The following is a 23,735-nucleotide window of genomic DNA, read 5'->3' as shown; positions in this document are numbered from 1 at the left end:
CCGTCGGGTCAGGTCCTCGCGGGGATCGGGGATTCCCCGCCCCGCTACCAGCCCTAACTCATTCTCTCTCTCTCTCTCTCTCTCTCTCTCTCTCTCTCTCCTTATACTATGAATATTGTTTAATGACAAAAACATATTTATATAGTTATAAAACATTATATAACTATCAATATTGTTTAATGACAAAAAAAAAATCTATACATATATTTAAAGTTGATATATAATCTGTCTTTATAATATTTCAAAGAATAATTATAATTTTTTTAAAATATTATTGCACTACAATATTTGTTTACATTAATTATGGCATTAACAATAAAAAAAATTAATTGCATTCATTAATTTCACATTAAATATCCAATTAAACCTTTCAAATTAAGTTATAGTGATTGAAAAATATTTGTTTGTGGAAATATATGCTTACATGGAGTTATTTAATCATGACTTTTTTTTAGCCAATTTGCAAGTTATAATTGAAAACGGATATTTGCCTTGGTTTATGTTGAGAAATTGTTGAATTATGAAGACTGAGGCGTGCAGAAGAACAATTTCACCTTCTTTTTTCCAGTGCAACAGGAACAACAATTCCGTTGGAGATGTTCTCCCAGGATACAACAGTCGACTTCTCTGGTTCATGCAAATGGCGCGATGTACCAAGAAAATCGGTGCATTCGTGTCTGCATAATGCGCCCACATGAGTTCAGAATTTTTCAAGCCAAATTCCGAATCCAAGCCTAAGATTTGTACCCCCCTGTGCCTACTCGTGAGAGAGCATAACCACGAAACCAGAGGTGAAGGCAAACAAATAGTGGTATATATAGAGTGGGTGAAGTTCTTGTAAATAGGCAATGTGGTACTAAACTATATAGGAATATTTTGTAAATCAATCGTCTCATAAATCACATTATCTTTTTGAAATTTGAGTAACTCTAATCAGGTTGGCACCTCTCGGCCATGTGCCAAATGCCTGGAATTCATAAGTGCTTTAGAAAAGTTTGCCTGAGTTTTTCATAGAAAGCGGCTCCACTTTCACACTTATATAGGTGAATCCATTAGGTGTAAAATTGCAATTATAAACACCATTCAAAATTGAACTATGGAATTCATTAAAAATCAAATTCATCTTGTATACATTGCAATCAACCAATCACTTGTTTTTACTCATATGAGCCTATTTCTTGGGTTCACCAATTACATAGGTTGGGTTACCATCATTGTTGAATTTTGTTATAGGCAACAATCCCATTCCCCTCGATGTCTCACGCACTAATTTTTTACTTAGTTCTTTAGTTAGAGGATCAACTAAATTTATCTCTGATCTTACAAAGTTTAGTGATATCAGTCCATCTTCAAGCAATTGCCTCACAATATTATGTCTTAGACGTATATGCCTACTCTTGCCATTATATGCTTTATTCTTGCCTTTGTATATAACAGCCATGCTATCACAATGAATTGAAATCGAAGGGGCTAGTTTCTTCCAAAGAGAAACATCGGCGAGAAAGTTCCTAATCCATTCTGCTTCAGCGCCTGTTTTCTCAAGTGCAACAAATTCGAACTCCATTGTTGATTTTGCTGTGAAAGTTTGTTTTGAAGGCTTCCAAGACATTACAGCCCCTCCTAAAGTGAAAATGAATCCACTTGTTGACTTTGTTTCATCTCAATCTGAAATCCAGTTAGCATCATTATACTCTTCAAGTACTGCAGGAAAACTAGAATACTTTAGTCCAAAATTAATAGTTCCTTTAAAATATTTTAATATCTTGATCAAGGCAATCCAATGATCCTTATTTGGACTACGTGTATATATGTTTAATATGCAAACTGCATAATCAATGTCAGGACAAGTACAGTTTATCAAATACATTAAACTACCAATTACTTGTGCATATTCATTTTGAGAAACACTAACCCATTTATTCTTTCTTAAATGAAAAGCATTATCATATGGGGCTGAGATTTGCAATTAAATTGATTGAATTTTTTAGTACTTTTTCCACATAATTTTCTTGTGAAAGCATTATTCTTTCATTTGATTTAGAAATTTTAATTCCAAGAATAAAATGTGCTTCACCCATGTCCTTCATATCAAATTTAGATGAAAGAATTTTTTTTGTCTCAACTACTATTTCTAAAGAAGTACCAAATATAAGTATGTCATCTACATATAAACAAATTATAACACCCACATTATTAGAAAATTTGTTGTAGATACATTAATCAGATTCATTTATAAGGTAACCATTAGAAACTAAAACATGATTAAATTTTTCATGCCATTGTTTTGGTGCTTGTTTGAGCCCATATAAAGATTTCATAAGTTTACATACCTTATGCTTGTTGCTAGGAATCACATACCCTTCGGGTTGATCCATATATATTTCTTCTTCGAGATCTTTATTTTAAAAAGCTGTCTTAACATCCATTTGATGAATAATTAAATTGTTAATAGCAGCTAATGCAATTAAAATTTGAATAGAAGAAATTCTAGTAACAAGAGCATAAGTATCAAAGTAGTCAATTTCTTTCTTTTGAGAATATCCTTTAGCTACTAATCTAGCTTTATATTTATCATTAGACCCATCTGGTTTAAGCTTTTTCTTAAAAATCCATTTGCAACTTATAGTTTTAGAACCAGGCATTAGATCTACTAATTCCCAAGTATGATTAGATGAAATTGAATCTAATTCACTATTAATAGCTTCCTTCCAAAACACAGCATCAAGGGAGGTGATAGCTTGAGAATAAGATTGAGGATCATCCTCCACAGGAAAGGTAATAAAGTCATTTCCAAAACTATTTTCTTTTCTAGTCCTTTTACTCATTCTTAATTCAAATTCAGAAACATCAATATTCGCATAATCAATATTAGGAGTAATATAAAGTGAATATGCAATGTTACCAACACATGATTTCAAAGGAAAAATATGTTCGAAAAAATCTGCATTTTTAGACTCCACAATAGTATTAGGTTCCATAATGTCACTCTTAACAACCATGAATCTATATGCAGCACTATTCAAAGCATATCCAATTAACATACAATTAAAAGTTTTGGGACCAATTTTCCTCTTTTTAGAATCAGGTAATAATACTTTTGCTAAACAACCCCAAACTTTAAGATATTTTAAATTAAGTACATACCCTTTCCATAATTCAAAAGGAGTTTTACCAGTTTTTTTAAAAGTAGTTCTATTTTGAATATGACAAGTTGATAAAATAGCTTCTCCCCATAAATTATTAGGAGCACCTGAACTAATTAACATGGTATTCATCATATCCTTAAGAGTTCTATTTTTCCTTTTCAGCTATTCCATTAGAAGCGGGTGAATATGGAGGAGTTGTCTCATGTATTATACCATGGTTTTCACAAAAGGTTTTTAAAGTGTTATCTTCATATTCTCCACCTTTATTTGATTTAAGCCTTTTGATTTTCTTATTTAGTTGATTCTCAACTTCAGTTTTATACTTTATGAACATTTCACATGCTTCATCTTTTGATCTAAGCAAATATAAGACAGTATATCTAGAGAAATCAACAAAAGTAATATAATATTTCTTACCTTCTCTAGTCATAGAATGTTTTAAATCACTTAGATCAAAATGAATTAGACCTAACAATTCAAATTATCTTTCAATTGACTTGCAACTTTTTTTGGTTGATTTAGATTCCACACAAATTTCACATTTATCAATTTTATTAGAATCTGTCATGTTATGAATTAAACCTAGTTCTTTCATTTTCTTAATATATGAAAAATTCACATGTCCCAATCTAGCATGCCATAAATCAATTGAATTCACTATGTAAGCAGAAGAGGATGATTTATTTCCATTATTAACATTGAGTACATTCAGAATAAATAAACCTTGGCTACAATACCCCTTTCAGATAAAAATTTCTTTTTTAGACATTACTAGTTTATCTGACTCAAAGGCGACTTTTATCTCAGCCTTTCCATGTAGTGAGACAGATACTAGATTAACACGGAGATCAGGGGCATGCAACACATCATTCAGAATTAAAGTTTTTCCTGACATAAGTTTTAGAAGTACCTTTCCTTTTCCAGAACCGGAGAAGGAGATGAATCTCCCATATTCACTTGTTCTTCACCTTTGGGTAAAGGAATGTAAGATTGGAAAGCATTCCTATATGCAGAAATATGCCTTGTGGGTCCAGAATCTACGATTCACTCTTTTGTATCCGACACCATAAGTGCTTGAGAGACAACAACAACTATGACTTCATCGTTACCTCACATGAGTTCAAAATTTTTCAGGCCAAATTCCGAATCCAAGCCTGAGATTTGCACCCCCCCTGCACCTGCGCGTGAGAGAGCATAACCACGAAACCAAAGGTGAAGGCTAATGAATAGTGGTATATATAAAATGGATGAAGTTCTTGTAAATAGGCAATGTGGTACTAAACTATATAGGAATGTTTTGAAAACCTAAGATGAGCCCAATATACATGAGCCTCTAACAGTTTATATATAAGTAAATTAAAAGAAAGTGAAGATATCAAAATATAGAAAATTAAAGATGAAAGATATTAAAATTTCAGAAACTGAATGTATTTCTAAAATATGATCATTGATTTTATTTTATTTTTTTTAATGAGTTGTAGAAGAGAATGTAATATATATTATTGTGTAATTAATTTTTTTTCACCATTTCATTTCTATTCTTTTTTATTTTGGGTTGCTTTTTTGAATGGTTCTCTTGCATGGTATTGTTTCATTTGTAATACATAATTTGATGGTATAATTCATTAAAATACTTTATTTTTATTTTCAAATTATGCCTATATACAATATCGCCTTGTAACCATCAAAATTGTTAAAAAAGAATTACCAAAGTGGAGCCAGGGAATTTGCCTAGTTATTTATATAGTTATAGACTTATAGTTATTCATAAATGAATATCATGTCATTTTATGACATACTTATTATGAGTAACTAGGCAAATTCCCTTGCTTCACTTTGGTTTTTTTTTTTTTTCTTTTTTCTTTAGGATTTTGATGGTTGTAAGGCAATATTACATATAGACATAATTTAAAATAAAATAGTTTAATTAATAAAATTATAAAATCATGCAGAGAGTTCTTAAGAGAATAAATAAAGCAAATGCAAATGAAATAATACTCAGCAGAAGAAGTATTCAAAAAATAAAAATAAAAAATAGAATAGAATTGAAAAGGTGAAAAAATTTAATTACACAATAAAAGATATCACAACCTCTTCTATAGCTCATTAAAAAAATTAAATCAATGATCATATTTTAGAAATACATCTAGTTTCTGGAGTTTCAATATCTTTCATCATTTAATTATATTCTATATTTTGATATCTTTTATTTTTTCTAATTTACTTAGATATAATCCAAGATAAATGGCAGGTTTCAATTATGACTTGCAAAATGACTAAAAAAAATTATAATTTGATAACTCCCTATAGGTATACATTTATCACAAAACAAATATTTTTCAATCACTATAATTGGTTTTGAAAGGTCTTATGGAGTATTTAATGCAAAATTAATGAAAGCAATTAAACTTTTATATTACTAATTTCATAATTAATTCAAAAAAAATATTCAAGTTAAGTGCAATAATATTTTAAAAAATAATAATTATTTCTTGAAACGCTCTCAAGCCAGATTATACATCTACTTTAAATATATGTATAGATAATTTACTTAGATATAATCCAAGATAAATGTTGGGTTTCAATTATGACTGCAAATCGACCCAAAAAAAATTATGATTTGATAACTCCCTATAGCCTATAGGCATATATTTATCTCAAAATAAATATTTTTCAATCACTATAATTGGTTTTAAAAGATTTTATGAAGTATTTAATGCAAAATTAATGACATCAATCAAACTTTTATATTACTAATTTCATAATTAATTCAAACAAATATTTAAGTTAAGTGGAATAATATTTTAAAAAAAATCATAATTATTCCTTGAAATGCTCTCAAGCCAGATTATACATCTACTTTTTAAATATATGTATAGATTATATAATCACTTTTTTTAAGAACAATTTTAAAATTATATATATATATATTTTTACATAGAATAGGACCATAATTAGGATGTAAACAAAAAATATTTGAAAAGTTATTTATAATGATGTGGTTTTGAACTAAATTTTTAAAATTATCTAAAATGTGAAATTTGTTATTTGTAATATTTCATAATTAATTTCAAAATTAAGAGGAAAAAATAATTGATATAAAAAAATTAAAAGATTCATTTATATATAAAATTAAATTTTTCTATAAAAATTTAAATAATTATGCAGAAAAGGATTTAAATATTAAAAACTAACAAATTCACCACCTCTCATCGTATTCTCAACACTCAAACTCGTATGGTGCTGGTCATATAAGGGAATTAAGATCATATCCTATATCTTTACCTTTAGCTGGATTTGGAATTACTGTAAAAATAAAATAAAATAAAATCCTTTGAAATAAACACCAATCCGTTGAAATTAACATCGTCTTAGAGTGGATTTGGTTAGTTTTTTTTGTTTAAGGCGCTATTAAATTGTAAGCTCAAGTATCTCATTTCTTTTAATTGTTATTTAGATATAATATATTTCTTTTTTTTAGAAACAGTGGCAACCCATGAGTAGTAGCACTAGCAATCTTTACTTTAATTAAAAAAAAAAAAAAAATCTTATTGTAGCACTTCAACTCAATCCAAGTATTTCACCAACATCTTTTCTCTAATAAAATTATAATTTATTTATTTTTATATATAAAAAAATTCCTCCCACTTAAAACAAATGTTACATTAAAAAAAATATATATATAAATCAAACAATGCAATGTTGTAGAACAAATCAATTATAACAACAGAGCAAGATCTAAGTAGTGATAGGTTCAGGAAGTGTCTGCATGTTATCCTGTGAAACAATTAATCCCTTCTTCGTCCACGTTGCAGGCTGTGCTGTGATAATCTCTAAGGCCTTCAAGTTCCGAGCCATCTCTCTCAGCTCAAACTTTAGGATTTTTCCGGTTGAGGTTTTTGGGAGCTCCTCCATGAACACCACCTTCTTCGGAACCATGAATCTCGCCATGTTGTTCCTGCAGTGGTTGATGATCTCCTCCTCCCTCACACACTGCTGTTCACCACCTTCGTCTCTGGCCAGAGCCACGAAGGCGCACGGAGTCTCACCCCAGCGAGGATGTGGCATGGCCACCACTGCCGCCTCTACCACCATGGGATGTCGGTAAAGCACCGTCTCCAACTCCACACTGCTGATGTTCTCCCCGCCGGAGATGATCACGTCCTTGGACCTGTCCTTTATTTCCAGATACCCGTCCGGGTGGATAACACCGACATCGCCGGTGAGGAACCAACCGCCTTTGAAAGCGGTGTTGGTGTCCTTCTCGTTCTTAAAATAGCCCTTCATGACGTTGCTGCCTCGGAGCACCACCTCACCGAGAGATCTCCCATCACGAGGCACGCTCTCCATGCTCTTTGTTATAACCCAGCCGTTACTGTAGCAACATTTATAAAGCCCAACACTGTAGCACGGGTACTGTAGCAGCCCGAAAATACTTTTTCTTCCCTTCTAAAAGTTTCAGCCTCTCTCTTCCATTTTCCATTCATTATTATTGGAAACCCTAACCATTTGCTTCTCCTCTTCTTACTTTTGATGGTTAAAGGTAGGTAAGTAATTTTTGTTTCTTTTAATTTTCATTTTGTATTCTTGTTCATAACCTTAGATTAAACTTAGAATTTGTGTCCTTCTTGTTTCCTTTCTTGTTCCCTTAGATTAATAGGAGTAGAGAGGATGAGAAGAGAAGATGGCAAGGTGAGTGGGCTAACCGAATCATTCTTGATTTATTTTGTTTCTTGTAAATTATTTGCATGTTTGGGTGTTGTTTTGGCATGATGTTGATTGGAACTTGGCATGGTTTTGCTAAAATATCATACTTGTTGTTAATTGGGTCCATGACAATGTAAGGCCTTGGGAGTTATATTTATGGTGAATTATGCAAGTGTAGATTAGTGTGTAAAAGAAATCATATTTTTGAGTTATGCTAGAGTCCATGGAATGGAATTTGGGTGATGCACATAAGGTGTTTGACTAATTGCCTCCTAGTGTTGAATACAAATATTTGGGGACATAATTGTGAGAATTGTGTGATTTAATTTTTGTAATGGCTTCAATGGTATTGATGGGCTTAGTTGTTAGTTTGTATGAGCACTCCTTAGGAATAATAAATGTGGATCCCTTGTTTGTTACTAAAGATGAGTTGAAATTCTTAAATGCATTTGATTGATCTCATGTGTGGGTGATAATATGTATATCTTGTGGAATTTGGTTAGGAATCAAGAGGTAAGGAATGTGTTTTTTTATACATATCATGGTTTGTGTTAAGATACTAGAATGTAAGAATTATGAGAAGATGGACATTTTACATTATAGATTATAAGTATATGTATGTTGGCAAGGGAAATTTGTTTATGTGAGGGAGTTATGTTTAGGTAATTCTTTTGCACGGGTTTGGAAGAGATTGGAAATGCTTTGATGATATGTCGGGATGATGCGAAGAAGTTAGAGAAAGGGGGAGAGGTGTATGCTCATAATAAAATGTAAGATATTGATAAAAACTTATGTGATGAGAACTAAAGCATGAATGTTCAAGAATGAAAATAATAATGTGAGTTGCTTTTTGAATCTAGAGGAATGGGGTGGTATGAAGCTAGGATTGAAGACATTTTTAAGGGTGAGGTGGCATGACAATTATGGCGGTAAAAGAATTGAAAAGTTGGTGAGTTGCTTGGGTGTTATTGTATCTTGGATATTAGAGGTGACCTTGACCTAATGTTAATCAAAATTGGGGTAATTGCTTTATATAGCTTATGTTGGTTGATGTTCAAGGGTTGTTTTAATATTGGAAGGGAAAACTAGGTTCATGCCTTTGAAATGATAACTTGTTTTAGATGAGCAATTATGATAAGATACATTTTTGATAAAATCGAAATGATGGGGAAAACCAAGGGTGCGGATTGGATTTATAGATTAGAAGTTTTGATTTATTAAAGACTTGTGCAAGATGATGTACTACAGGGAATCTTAAGGTTTAGCTTGATTTTTCTCACTTCTGGGGACAAAACTTTGGGAAGCATTTAACAAGGAAAATGTTCAGTATGGTCCCGAGTTTCATTCGGCAAAATATCTTTGCAATTGTTAGTTTGATCTTGGAGTTATGTGTTGTGAAAAGTGGAACAGGTTAGAAGTGATATTATCTCGAGGGCCTTAAGGGTGTAATTCCGGGGTGTTTGGTTTTTATTTGATGATTTATTCATTTGGTAAATTTTGTGCTTAATTTTGCTTTCTTGATTATTTTTCCCTAATGTGGGATTACGAAGTTACGTATTTACATTCGTGTGAGTATCCGGGAAATTCATGAATACTCTGCGTTTTTGGTATATGATTATTTATTTGTTTATTTTTGTTCTTGCATTAATTATTCGAGTATTTTCCTCCATGCGTATTTTTGTATCTCTGCGGTTTTAGTACATCTCCATTTTACGCTCGCCCGACTAGGAGGAGTAAGTCCTAGCCATGTGCACATGTTTTTTGTAGTAGCGCTACCCCCGATTGCTGGTCGAAGATCCGGCTACTACTGTTGATATTACGTTTGCATTACATTCCGACTTCACGATCGAAGATCCGACCTCGTCTTTGTTGATTTCTATTAGTCGGGGAGATGTACATGTCATCTTTTGCGTATTTTCGGCATTTACGAGTATCTACGTATTACGAGCATTTTTACGTATTTCCGTTCCGCTATTATTACGCTATTTTGTCATTACGTATGGAAAGTATTATGTTTGGGAATGTTTCGATAACCAATTTCCGTATTCTACCGGTATTTTTGAGTTTTCTCGAGTTTTTTGCCCCACTCATCTGAGTAGCACGAGTTACTCGACTCTCTTCTTCTATCTTTTTCGGTGCACTCGACTTTTTAGGTTGTGCTTAAGACCTTGTTGATCGACCGATGCTAGGATGGATCCATTAGGGTTGTCGTTTTCTTGTAAAAATTTTATAACCTGTATTTATACCTTGGATTCTCGTATCTGAGTCTGTGTTGTATTTTTGTACCATTTTTTTTATTGTTTCCTGTTCTGCTTGTTAGGGTTGACTCTGACCAAGTCAAATCTGAGGCCTTGCACCCAGTGGGGCCCAGCCCCGTTGGATGCGGCCGATCTGTCAGCGGGCCCGGTTTTGGGGCTGGGGCGTGACAGATTAAAGTGGTATCAGAGCTTTGGTTTGAGTTTTCTGGTTTGATTATTTGATTCTTACGTTTTGATCATCTCTAGTGGATCCAATTTGCAGTATAGTTGAGTGTGCTAACCCAAGTGGAAATTCATTTTCCTGTACAGTCTGCCTGTTATAGTTGTGAAACTTTAGAATTAAATCCTTAGAGCTCAAAGAAATTTCGAGGACGAAATTTTTTTAAGGGGGTAGATTGTTATAACCCAGCCGTTACTGTAGCAACATTTATAAAGCCCAACACTGTAGCACGGGTACTGTAGTAGCCCGAAAATACTTTTTCTTCCCTTCTAAAAGTTTCAGCCTCTCTCTTCCATTTTCCATTCATTATTATTGGAAACCCTAACCATTTGCTTCTCCTCTTCTTACTTTTGATGGTTAAAGGTAGGTAAGTAATTTTTGTTTCTTTTAATTTTCATTTTGTATTCTTGTTCATAACCTTAGATTAAACTTAGAATTTGTGTCCTTCTTGTTTCCTTTCTTGTTCCCTTAGATTAATAGGAGTAGAGAGGATGAGAAGAGAAGATGGCAAGGTGAGTGGGCTAACCGAATCATTCTTGATTTATTTTGTTTCTTGTAAATTATTTGCATGTTTGGGTGTTGTTTTGGCATGATGTTGATTGGAACTTGGCATGGTTTTGCTAAAATATCATACTTGTTGTTAATTGGGTCCATGACAATGTAAGGCCTTGGGAGTTATATTTATGGTGAATTATGCAAGTGTAGATTAGTGTGTAAAGAAATCATATTTTGAGTTATGCTAGAGTCCATGGAATGGAATTTGGGTGATGCACATAAGGTGTTTGACTAATTGCCTCCTAGTGTTGAATACAAATATTTGGGGACATAATTGTGAGAATTGTGTGATTTAATTTTGTAATGGCTTCAATGGTATTGATGGGCTTAGTTGTTAGTTTGTATGAGCACTCCTTAGGAATAATAAATGTGGATCCCTTGTTTGTTACTAAAGATGAGTTGAAATTCTTAAATGCATTTGATTGATCTCATGTGTGGGTGATAATATGTATATCTTGTGGAATTTGGTTAGGAATCAAGAGGTAAGGAATGTGTTTTTATACATATCATGGTTTGTGTTAAGATACTAGAATGTAAGAATTATGAGAAGATGGACATTTTACATTATAGATTATAAGTATATGTATGTTGGCAAGGGAAATTTGTTTATGTGAGGGAGTTATGTTTAGGTAATTCTTTTGCACGGGTTTGGAAGAGATTGGAAATGCTTTGATGATATGTCGGGATGATGCGAAGAAGTTAGAGAAAGGGGGAGAGGTGTATGCTCATAATAAAATGTAAGATATTGATAAAAACTTATGTGATGAGAACTAAAGCATGAATGTTCAAGAATGAAAATAATAATGTGAGTTGCTTTTGAATCTAGAGGAATGGGGTGGTATGAAGCTAGGATTGAAGACATTTTAAGGGTGAGGTGGCATGACAATTATGGCCGGTAAAGAATTGAAAAGTTGGTGAGTTGCTTGGGTGTTATTGTATCTTGGATATTAGAGGTGACCTTGACCTAATGTTAATCAAAATTGGGGTAATTGCTTTATATAGCTTATGTTGGTTGATGTTCAAGGGTTGTTTTAATATTGGAAGGGAAAACTAGGTTCATGCCTTTGAAATGATAACTTGTTTTAGATGAGCAATTATGATAAGATACATTTTTGATAAAATCGAAATGATGGGGAAAACCAAGGGTGCGGATTGGATTTATAGATTAGAAGTTTTGATTTATTAAAGACTTGTGCAAGATGATGTACTACAGGGAATCTTAAGGTTTAGCTTGATTTTTCTCACTTCTGGGGACAAAACTTTGGGAAGCATTTAACAAGGAAAATGTTCAGTATGGTCCCGAGTTTCATTCGGCAAAATATCTTTGCAATTGTTAGTTTGATCTTGGAGTTATGTGTTGTGAAGTGGAACAGGTTAGAAGTGATATTATGCCGAGGCCTTAAGGGTGTAATTCCCAGGGTGTTTGGTTTTTATTTGATGATTTATTCATTTGGTAAATTTTGTGCTTAATTTCTGTTTCTTCAGTTATTTTCCCTAATGTGGGATTCTGAAGTTCTGTATTTCTGTTCGTGTGAGTATCTGGGAAATTCATGAATACTCTGCGTTTTGGTATATGATTATTTATTTGTTTATTTTGTTCTTGCATTAATTATTCAGTATTTTCCTCCGTCCGTATTTTTGTATCTCTGCGGTTTTAGTACATCTCCATTTCGGCTCGCCCGACTAGGAGGAGTAAGTCCCTAGCCATGTGCACATGTTTTCTCGTAGTAGCGCTACCCCCGATCGCGGTCGAAGATCCGGCTACTACGTGCTGATATTCTCGTTTCGCTCGCTCCGACTTCACGATCAAGATCCGACCTCGTCTGTTGATTTGCTATTAGTCGTGAGATGTACATGTCTGTTTTGCGTATTTTCGGCATTTCTGAGTATCTCTGTATTCTGAGCATTTTCTGTATTTCCGTTCCGCTATTATTCTGCTATTTTGTCATTCTGTATGGAAAGTATTATGTTTGGGAATGTTTCGATAACCAATTTCCGTATTCTGCTGGTATTTTGAGTTTTCTCGAGTTTTTGCCCCACTCACTGAGTAACCGAGTTACTCAGCCTCTCTTCTTCTATCTTTTCAGGTACTCGACTTTTAGGTTGTGCTTAAGACCTTGTTGATCAGCCAGTGCTAGGATGGATCCATTAGGGTTGTCGTTTTCTTGTAAAAATTTTATAACTTGTATTTATACCTTGGATTCTCGTATTTGAGTCTGTGTTGTATTTCTGTACCATTTTTTTTTATTGTTTCATGTTCTGCTTGTTAGGGTTGACTCTGACCAAGTCAAATCTGAGGCCTTGCACCCAGTGGGGCCCAGCCCCGTTGGATGCGGCCGATCTGTCAGCGGGCCCGGTTTTGGGGCTGGGGCGTGACACTCTTCACGTCCTTCACGTCCACTTCCTCAAGGGCCAGCGCACTGATCCCCTGTCGGGCTTTGAGCGACGCCTGCTCTTCGGCTGGCCGGAGATCCCACTCCGCCCACCACTCACACACCAAGGCCGGCCCTGTGGCCTCGGTCATACCGTACGCGTGAGTGACATGGAACCCAGACTGCTCGATCTTCTCCAGAAGGGCAGCCGGAGGGGGGGCACCACCAGTCAGGACCTCAATAAGGGAATTGATAGGGCGGCGATCGGCTGGACTGGCTTCTAGGATGATGTTGAAAACGACTGGGGCGCAACACATGTGAGTGACTCCGTGGTCGGAGATGGCACGGTAAATCTCGGCTGCTGATGTGGTGCGGATGCAGACGTTGGTACCACCACGAGCGGCCATGCCCCAAGTGAAGGTTCATCCGTTACAGTGGAACATGGGAAGGGACCAGAGATACACAGGTTGGTTCCCCACCCCCCACTGGAGCAACAGGCTCATGACACTCAGGTACGCACCCCGGTGGCTGTAAACAACTCCCTTGGGAGCCGACGTCGTGCCCGACGTGTAATTGAGAGCTATGGCGTCCCACTCGTCCTCTAGTTCGTAAGCAGCTTCATCAGGGTTTCCACCGGAGATGAGTTGCTCGTACTCCAACCCACCATCCATCCGTATCCCGGTCGGATCATCGATCTCATCGATGACGATGACAGCCGGAGACGCGGCTGATGATGGGAGATGGCAGAGAGCTTGGCGAGCGAGGGGGGACGAACTGGTAGTCTACGAACAAGAGTTTAGCCTCAGAGTGGGCGAGGAGTGTGGCCACGTTAGCAGCATCCAGGCGAGTGTTTATGGTGTTGAGCACTGCACCAGCCATGGGCACTGCAAAGTGCATCTCGTACATGGCGGGGATATTAGGGGCGAGCACGGAAACAACATCGTTCTTTGTGATGCCCAGAGATCTGAGAGACGAAGCCAGACGAAGGCAACGCTGGTGAGTCTGGTTCCATGTGAAGTGTGTGGACTTGTAGATGATGGAGGTGCGGTGAGAATACACCATGGAAGCTCTCTTCAAGAACGTCACAGGACTCAATGGAGTGTAGTTTGCTGCACACTTGGGTAGCTTTTCCATCATAGAGTAGTTGTTCTCTCTCAAAAGCAAAAATCCCCAAGGAGAAGAACACTGAGGATTGCAAGCTTAGATAGAGAGCTAGCACTGAAGCACAGCAGTGGGTTCATTGCATGTATTTATAATTAGAGTTTCATGTTTTTTTATTATTTATTATTTAAGAAGTTTTTCATTCATCGGCGGGCATAGTAAGACCAGGTGATGTGACAAGGTTTGGTGAGTATATATATATATATATATCAACGTGTGACCATGTGATGCGAGAAGTTTGGTGAGTATTTATCAACGTGTGCTTATTTTTTAAGAAGGAAACTTCCAAGTCTACTGATAGAATAAACAATTAATTACCCTGGGAGCAGTCCTAGAAAATAATTAATATGGTATGTTTAAGTTAGTAGTATGGTTGGTGGATGGCTTTGATTTTCCGAAAGGGTGAACAATAGCTTGCTTAATTTGAACTGACGAGTCCTCTACGATGGCTCGCCCATTACTCGTTGTTTTATTGGAAGTCAGCTGTATATGTGACTTCAATCTTTGGAATGAAAAGAACAATAAGAACAACAAAGAATTACATGTGTTTGATCTTGAATAATCTGAGAGAAGAAATTTCATGCATTGACACTTGTTTGACTGGTATTTTTTGCAAAGTTTGTCCTGATAAATCCATCACCATTGTTAAATATCTCTAGAGTTAGTTCTTATTAATTACTAGCTCCTAAACTTTATTTATTATTTTTTCAATCATGTGATAATTTTTGTATTACATAAAAATAAAATTTAATATTTAAATTTAACACAGATAATTAAAAATTTAAGTTTGGAATCACTCTGAAAGTTACCGTTTGTGTCAACCATTGGATATCCTAATGGTCTGTCTGACATTTTGATGCAAAGGAGAGAGCAAAAGTTCGAATCCTTCCCTCTACAGTATTGTTCCTGCTGTATTGTTTATGCACTGTATACTTGGGTTAAGTACTATTCCTGTATATTCACGAGCTTGGGTGTGGGTTCCTTGTGGGAAAAACGGTACTTTCACCTCTTTAGAGTTGTAGGACGGGGAATTTTTCTAGGAGGTCTTTAAGCCACTGTAACTAGTGCACCTCCGTACTTGTCTGTCCCTTTAACAATTCCTTAAAAGGAGGATGCTTATGGCCTATTAGTAAAAAAAAAAAATGTTATCCTTCGTCGCTATTGACAAGTGACAATCATGCATGTTTATTTATTAATGTGCCATAACCAAAGATATTAATAAAATGATCACCAACCTTCATGATAAGCTTTTGAGGTGGGATAATGAATCGGGCTGATTTTCTCTTTCAGGAAATTACACACTATGTTTTGTCCTATCTATTTTTCAGGAAATTACACACTATGTTTTGTCATATCTATTATTTTAGCATCATTTATTATGCTTGTATATATATATATATATCGATACTATATATATATATATATATATATATTCTATCCCTTGATGATCTTAAAAACTGAGTCATGGTGAACTTAAAATTAAGGGTTTAATGGTCCACAAGAGAAGCAATCTTAACCTCTTCCAAATATTAAAAGAAATTTGAGGGTCAATTTCTCTAACATTATTGTCCATATTCATGTCTCGTGAAAAACATTAAATTCCAGAGCTTTCCCTTTCTTTTTTTATATTGAATTCAAGGTTGTCAGACCCGGCCCGGGCAATGAGCCGGCTAAGCCCAGGGGTCAGGGGTCAATGGGTTCAACCGGGTTGAACCGGGGTCAATAATTAAATATAAAAAAATATTATAATAATTAATAATGACCAAATATAATATTAAACCCATAATTATATTATAAAAACCTACTCAAATTTGATATTTAAATTGATAAATGACTTTATATACAGTAGAATTTTCTAATTTTGTCATTTATTTTTACATTTTTTAAATATTTATAAATTTAATATATTAATATATAATTATCGAACTTCTCTCGGTGTTATTTATTTATTTATTTGTTTATTGGTTGATTTTGTTAAAATAAATAAGAAATTTAATTCACTAATTCTTATATTTCAATTTAGTTTTTATTTTGTTTTAAATTTTCTTATATTTTTTATTTAATTAGAATACTTTAATTTTATATTTTTATAATAAAATTACACTCATTTATTGTTTGAATTAATGCCTTATGAAGAGGAGAAGACCTCTCCAACTTTCCAACTGTACATAATGAATTCCAGACCTTCTTCCCCCTTTCTCCCTTCTTTTCCCTTGCTGCTCTTTTGGCTGTTAAAAAAAAACCAGATCTACCCGTACCAGATCTCCTCTCACGGGTTTCTTCTCTACACACTCTCTTCCTCATTCAGTACGGAAATGGATTTGAAATAGCATTTTTTATTTTTAATCCATTGCTAATTCACTTTAGAAACAAATTTGAAATAGAATTTATCTGCTTCGAAAACCCTTGTTTCCAATTTAAATAAAAACAGGTAAATATTTTGTTTCTAACTTTAGAAACTAATTAGAAACATAAACCAATATATTTAATGTATGTTGCTAATCCATATCTAAATTCCATTGTAATTCCGTTTTTGGATTTAGAAATCAATTTGAAACGAAAGTGTTATTGTTACAAAAATTTGAAACGATTCCAAAAGGAATATTTTCTGTTTTATTTTTATTCCGCCCCATTAGAAACAAAAGTTTTTATATTCCTAATCCGTTTCTAAAGTTTTTTTTTTAATTAAAAAAGCAATATTGAAACAAATAAATCTGATTCTAATCCGATTCTAACATTCAAGTCAACAAAAATAAAAAAATAAAAATTATATCCCTATTTTTTTTTAACCTGCTACATGAATTTTTTTTAAACCTAGAATACCAATAAATAAAATAAATTCATCAATTCATACAAAAGAAATGTTTAAGTATATATGCTCAACACAAAATAATAAGTATACGACAAATACAAGTATAAATCATGAAGATCAACATCATGATCGTCAGTAAATGGCTGTGAGTCCTCTGAGGTAAACTGAGACTGCTGAAGATTCCTCTTCTCAAAACTCATCATCATGTCCTTCATTTGATGCATCATCTCCTTATGATATTGGTCTCTCTCCTCTTTCATTTGAAGTAAACTTTGTTGAAGCGCCTTGTTATTATCTTGTACTTGGCCAAGCATATTCTGAAGCCTCTCCTCACAATCTTGGACTTGACTAAGAGTTTGATGAAGCCTCTCTTCACGATCTTGGACTTGAGTAAGAGTTTGACGCAAATCTCTAACCTCAGCCTGTAGTATCTCAGATGATGAACCTATGGACAAACTCGAAGATGACTGTGGATAAAAGATATATGCTTAGGACCCTATTCCATAAATTCAACTTTTCTTTCCTCACCCAACAGCCTCATAATATAGAGTTGTTTCATCCACAATAGGAAGCTCTGTGTTAAAAAGGTAAAATCAGGCAACACACTCATTAAATCATTAGCCCTTAAATTATGACAACTATTTCAAGCATCTATAATTGGTAGGATTACAAGTTCACTTGTGCAATAGTTTTAAGAAATACATCATGTAATTTACCATTGATGAAAGCAAAATAAAGATAAAAGATATTACTATCTTTGCATCAAAGATATATGTTCCCGGGTTCAATGTCAAATGACTTAAAAAAATGTAAACCAGTTCACATTCAAATAAGCTAATTGTTTACATCTTTTCAAAAAGGTTCACATTCAATAATTGGACATAAAGCCACTTCTTGATCCATTATGCAAGAAGTATATGGTCACATTTCAGTAGAAAAGCATTACTATGTTGATGCTTGAATTCTGAATCTAATTCTCGAGAATAGTGACTGACAAGCATCAAATTTTAATTAAAAATTGAGAATCATTGAGGGAGCAAAATAACTTACAGCAAATAACTTCATCACATTCTTTGAAGCTTTCCTTAAGTTATCAAGAGTCTCTTGATGGAAATCCGCATTTAACCAAGAACAATCAAAACGTGAAACTGCAACATCCAAAACATGGAAAAATATTTATACAAATATGTATGCGGTTATAAAACTGTGGGCCCCACACATTTTTAATTTAATTCATTTAATTTTTGCATGCATGGCTGTTACGGAAGAGGAATAGAAACCTTCCTTTTTTATTAAATTTTATTTTTTTCTTAATCTTTATATTTTATTAGGTTTACAAACCCTAGCCGTCACCTCTTGTTTCTCCCGATTTAGATTTTCGTTTAGACCAAGAAAGAGGGAGAGATCTTGCCTCTTTCCTCTTCTCTTTTTCGTTTGGTGTGTGGTGCTGGCGGCGAGGACGGAGGATAGGCCTCTTCGTCAAGGGTTGTGTTGTCATCATTGTGAGGTAAGCGTTCTCTTCCTAGATCTAGGGTTAAGTGGTGGAATTTTTATTTCCTAGATCTTGTCGTGGCATCGCTTTATTGATCTTGATTAGGGTTATATTTTTATGCCTAGTGGATTGGTTATCTCATGTTGATGCTAGGGCATTGCACAATGAATTATCAACGTTGATTTGCAAGTTTGATTTGGGAAGAATCAATATATATATATATATATATATATATATATATATATATATATATATATATATATATATATATATATATATATATATATATATATATATATATATGTTTCTTTTAGATTTAGTTTTATTGAATTTCATTTTATTTTTATTATTATTATTTTGAATTAATGTTCTGGCTGTGTGTGTGGCGTCCATTAATTTAGAAAATATATTCATTGAATTAATGTGCTGATTGTGTGTGGCGTCCATTGAGTTAGAAAATGTATTCATATATATATATATATTTCTTGATTCTTTCAAATCCATTTTTTTTATTTACTTGTTTATTTATTTTGTTTGTCATTGTTGGGAATTAGTGTGCAGGCTGTGGCGTCCATTATTTTAGCACATATAATATATGAATATATATATTAAGTGTATGGGTTATGATGCTGTGTTCAGTGTTAAAAGATATATTGTTTATATGTTGATATTATATGTTGTTTTTTTGCTTCAAGGATGTATATGTTTATAGAAATTAGATTGTTAGATGTAGATGTATTAAGTATTATGATAGTGTAGAAATTAGATCCACTGTATATTCCTGTGTATTTGTAGCATGTTTAGCGTTTTAATACATTGGAATGTACTCTCAAATATAGGGTGTTCTGTGGAAGCCTAATTTCGTGGTGCTTGTAGTTTTGGTGTTAGCTAGTCAGGTAAGTAAACCACATATAAATCTGTATATATATGTATAAGCAAATTTCTTATCTTCAGTGATGGTTTACATAATTATCAAATTAATTTAGATTTTACCGTTAAAAAAAAAAACATTTTTTTATATACTATTCAAAAGTTTGTACTGTCTGTTGACCATTACTTTGTAATTTAGTATATTTGTTGTTTTGTTATTTAGGATTTTTCCGTAACTTGGCTCATTTGTTATTTTTTATTTTGTTTTGTTATTTATCTATTTTAGGAAAATGCGGATTCATGATATATATATATATATATATATATATATATATAATTGTCTTATTTGTTAAATTCATGAATATTTGCATTTACTTGAAAGACTGAGAAATGATATATTTGTTTTAATGATATTTCCAGATTTAAATAATTTTTTTAAAATGTGTGGATTATTCTGTCAATTGACAGTTGATTATTTGATATAATTGGATTAATTTTCACTAAAAAACGGGATCACTGATTTCAGTATTATTGTGTTAACAATAATTTTGGATGTACCAATATATTTTTGTATAGAAACTCGTAGTCCCCAATTAACAATGCAATAACCCTGTCACTGGGGGTTAAACACTGACCGTGTCGACACGTACTTCTGACATAGAAACTATAGTTTCGCACCGCTCGCCGGTGAAGAATAACGGCTTCGATATTCGGCTCGGGTCACCGAGGGTAAAACCAATGAGTTCGAAATCCGACTCGGGTCACCGAGTTTAAATAAATGAGTTATGATATTTTTGTTTTGGCATTAGTTGTTGGGGGACATATATGCTTGTTGTTTTTGATAAAGGAAATCGTTGTGATTTATTTTTTTGATTCCCGAATTTCACTTTTGTTGTTTATTCCGCTTTGTTACATTATATATACTTTTAGAAATTATTGAACATTTTTATGATCCCGATATTTTTAGTGGTTGCTTACTGGGCTCTCAAGCTCATTAAGTTGTTATCTCTCTCTTTCAGATCAGGAGTAGGGTTGGGTGGTGGACAACTTAGCGGGGTCGTTGAGCAAGTCGCTGCCTAGTTATATTTCAAGTTAATAAACTTTCTTTGTTGTGAACTTAGAACTTTTGTCTTATGTTTAATGTCTTGTGAGACACTTGTTATTTGTTTTTGTCGTATTTCCGGCATTGTGCCTCTATGTTGTTTTTGAAAGTTAATGTCTTTGTTAGAGGTTATTGTATCTAGTGTGAGACAGGTTTTGAGGCCTTGCGTGCCTACTTGGTCATGACCTTGTAGGTATGCGGCCGTTTGTCATTGCTCCAGGTTCGGGGCGTGACAAAAACATTAATACTTTGGCAATTTTGCAATCAGTAGCACTGCAAAGAGATGCATTTATAAAAGCAAAAAATGTGGGCTTTCACCATTATAGATTAAAAAAAAACTTAATAAATAATCAACTTTCAAGTGCATGGATAGAGATGAATTTAGGGACAGTTTACCTAATAAGAGTCATAGGCTAAACAAATTAACAAATCCTTCTTTCTTCAAACAAGAAAACAACCTATATTTATAGGAAATGGAATTGACACAATGATGGAATTGAATAAGAACTCACAATCACAGTGCAAACAACACCTACACTTGAAGTTATCATGTGCAATGGCAAGAGAAACAACCTTCACCATCAATTTCTGCAATATGCAACAAAAATTAAAGACCAACAATAAGTGGCTGTCATCACAAGGAGCAATAGACTAGTAAGTTCTTTTTCACTGTTAATTGTGCTTTTCTATTAAATCCATGAATTATTTCGAAATATCATGTATCACTTTTAAACATAAACTAGCGGTGATATATTTAATATATTTAGACATATTCCAATGGCACCACACAGTTCATGATTTGAAAGACATCATTTTTCCATGTACTCTTCTATTGTTCAATTGGCAAATTGAATGAATAATAATTCAAATTTTACTAGTAAATTCCAAGAACAGTATCAAAATTATGATGATCCTGCAAAATGACTTATTTAGTTAGTTGCTGAAATTTTATAATTAATCCATAAGATGCAAGTCAAGAATTTGGGAAAAAAATTTACAATAATAATAGGCCAACAATCCACAAATGATGTAGGTAGTTAACAATCTTTGAGAAAAGCTTGCAATCAGAACCACAAAATCGTCATTGTTTTTATCCATCTTTCATATAAATAATTTATTCTGAGCCGAAGACATTTTTCACTTATATTTATCTTGTCCTTAATTGATAATGTCTTCAAGCAGCACATCTTAACGCAATCACAATTCAAATTTTAGCAGAACACATATTTGAATTGTCAAAAATATAATAAGACATTCAATAGATGCAAAGGATTTGATCATCAATTGTAATTGGTTATTAAAACTGCCAGAAATGGCAGTAATTGCAGGATTGAATCGAAAACATCCAAACAAGCCTTGCTAGTAAGGCTTGTTTATTAACAAGCCTTACCATTGCTGATAATTTTATAACCAGAATTCTCTAATCATCTCCATCAACCATAAGATCAGTTTATTAACAAGCCTTACCATTGCAGGATTGAATCGAAAACATCCAAACAAAAGTATGTAAGATTGTTTGTACATATCATTTCTAAAGAATAGTTTCAATTCACCAACCAAAAAATAAAGATTCACATGTTAAAGCCTATTGTTAAATTAGGGAGTTTCTTTCTTGCAATAGATTCATGTAACATAACATCTGAGACCACATGATCTGCATTCTATAATTTAAAATTTCATATATTTCATAATAGTACTAGCATACTCATCTTAGAAAAACAAAAATTTGAACTTATCCAAATATTGTGGCATTAGTACTCCAGCAAAATACATCTATAATTATAATTGTTCCTAAATACCATTTCTAATTAATATTTATATATAAATATATAAATATATATATATATATATAAATATATATATATATATATATATATATATATATATTCAACTCAAAATCAAGAACCACAATCAAAGGGCTCCAACTAGCAAACTTATGGCAATCTTAACTCTAGTGCACATTGTGATTTAATTTCTCCCAATAAAGGCAAAAACATAGATAAAAATTGTTGGATTTAATCCTAGCTGTGATCCATTATATCCAAGTACCAATGAGAATAGCATCCATACTTCACCAGTAACAAGTCAATTCAGTATGGGAATATGGATGGCTGGATATGTTTTAAATTTTATACTCACTGTTAGTCTGGGTAGTAGTGTTTTGTGTGTTTCTTTTTGGTTGTGATGTTGTGTGTCTTTTAAGTAAAGTAATGAATGAAGAAAAGCAGTCTTCTTCCTTTTTTTTTCTCCAGCCGAATGACTCTCCTGGGATAGGCCATTCTACATTTTTTCTTTGGCACTAACTCTTCATCTGGTATCAGAGATTGCATGCCTAAGTATCCCCGTTTCAACACTATGTCGCTTGTCGCACACGGAGAGTCCTCACGGGAGATCGGTGGTGGATCGTTCGTGTACCCGCAACTGACAACGACGAATTATACCTGCTGGGTGATCCGGGTGCAGGCCATGATGAAAGACAAGAAGGCCCGATCGCACCTTCTTTAGGCACTCCCGGAGGACCTCCTCATGCAAGTTGCAGCCAAGAAGACGGCGAAGGAGGTTTGGGACTGCCTCAAGGCAAGGTTCGTAGGCGCAAATCGCGTCAAGGAGGCACGCCTGCAGACGTTGAAGAGTGATTTCGACGCACTGCGCATGCAAGCTTATCGGCATGGCGGTCTGGTACGCCAACCTGGGCGGCAACCTGGATGACACCGCTTTGGTGAAAAAATTGTTCGACACTGTACCTGAGCGTTTCGTCACTGTGATCGCTGGCATTGAGCAGTTCTGCGATCTTAAGAAGCTGCTCTTTGAGGAGGCAGTGGGTCGGCTGAAGGCCTACGAGGAACGTACAAGACGGGTATCCGGTGGCACCACCGGTGATGGTCATCTTCTTCTCACTCGGGCGGAGTGGGAGGTACGGCAGAAGATGCAGTCAGGGGATTCCTCGGGAAGAGGGAAGTCACCTGAGAACAGCCGTGGTCGCGGTAACCGTGGGCGTGGTAAAGGCAGAGGACGCTGCAGCCGCGGGAGTGTGCCAGGA

At 34.1% G+C, this 23,735-nt stretch overlaps 2 long non-coding RNA genes and 1 pseudogene across 6 annotated transcripts; 1 reads left to right on the top strand and 2 right to left on the bottom strand.

Annotated features, from left to right (window-relative positions):
- Positions 1-6,884: 6,884 nt before the first annotated feature.
- On the bottom strand, positions 6,885-14,451 carry LOC120284154 (annotated as a pseudogene).
- Positions 7,649-13,149, top strand: LOC120283797. Of its 4 annotated transcripts, none has more exons than XR_005543352.1 (3): positions 7,649-7,693; positions 10,804-10,843; positions 12,974-13,149. It is a non-coding gene; the product is annotated as an uncharacterized LOC120283797 (long non-coding RNA). The 4 variants fall into 4 exon arrangements; XR_005543351.1 differs by having other exon boundaries at positions 7,651-7,689; XR_005543353.1 differs by lacking the exon at positions 7,649-7,693 and adding an exon at positions 10,644-10,694.
- A 2,836-nt stretch (positions 14,452-17,287) lies between the features above and the next one.
- On the bottom strand, positions 17,288-22,485 carry LOC120250325. 2 transcript variants are annotated; one of them, XR_005532987.1, is made up of 3 exons: positions 21,208-22,485; positions 18,282-18,379; positions 17,288-17,805 (listed from the first exon to the last, which is right to left on the bottom strand). It is a non-coding gene; the product is annotated as an uncharacterized LOC120250325 (long non-coding RNA). The 2 variants fall into 2 exon arrangements; XR_005532986.1 differs by having other exon boundaries at positions 21,232-22,485.
- Between the last annotated feature and the right edge of the window lie 1,250 nt (positions 22,486-23,735).

The sequence above is a fragment of the Dioscorea cayenensis genome, chromosome 19 (assembly GCF_009730915.1).
Source record: "Dioscorea cayenensis subsp. rotundata cultivar TDr96_F1 chromosome 19, TDr96_F1_v2_PseudoChromosome.rev07_lg8_w22 25.fasta, whole genome shotgun sequence".
Classification (NCBI taxonomy): Eukaryota; Viridiplantae; Streptophyta; class Magnoliopsida; order Dioscoreales; family Dioscoreaceae; genus Dioscorea; species Dioscorea cayenensis.
This window is presented reverse-complemented; position numbering and strand designations above follow the sequence as displayed.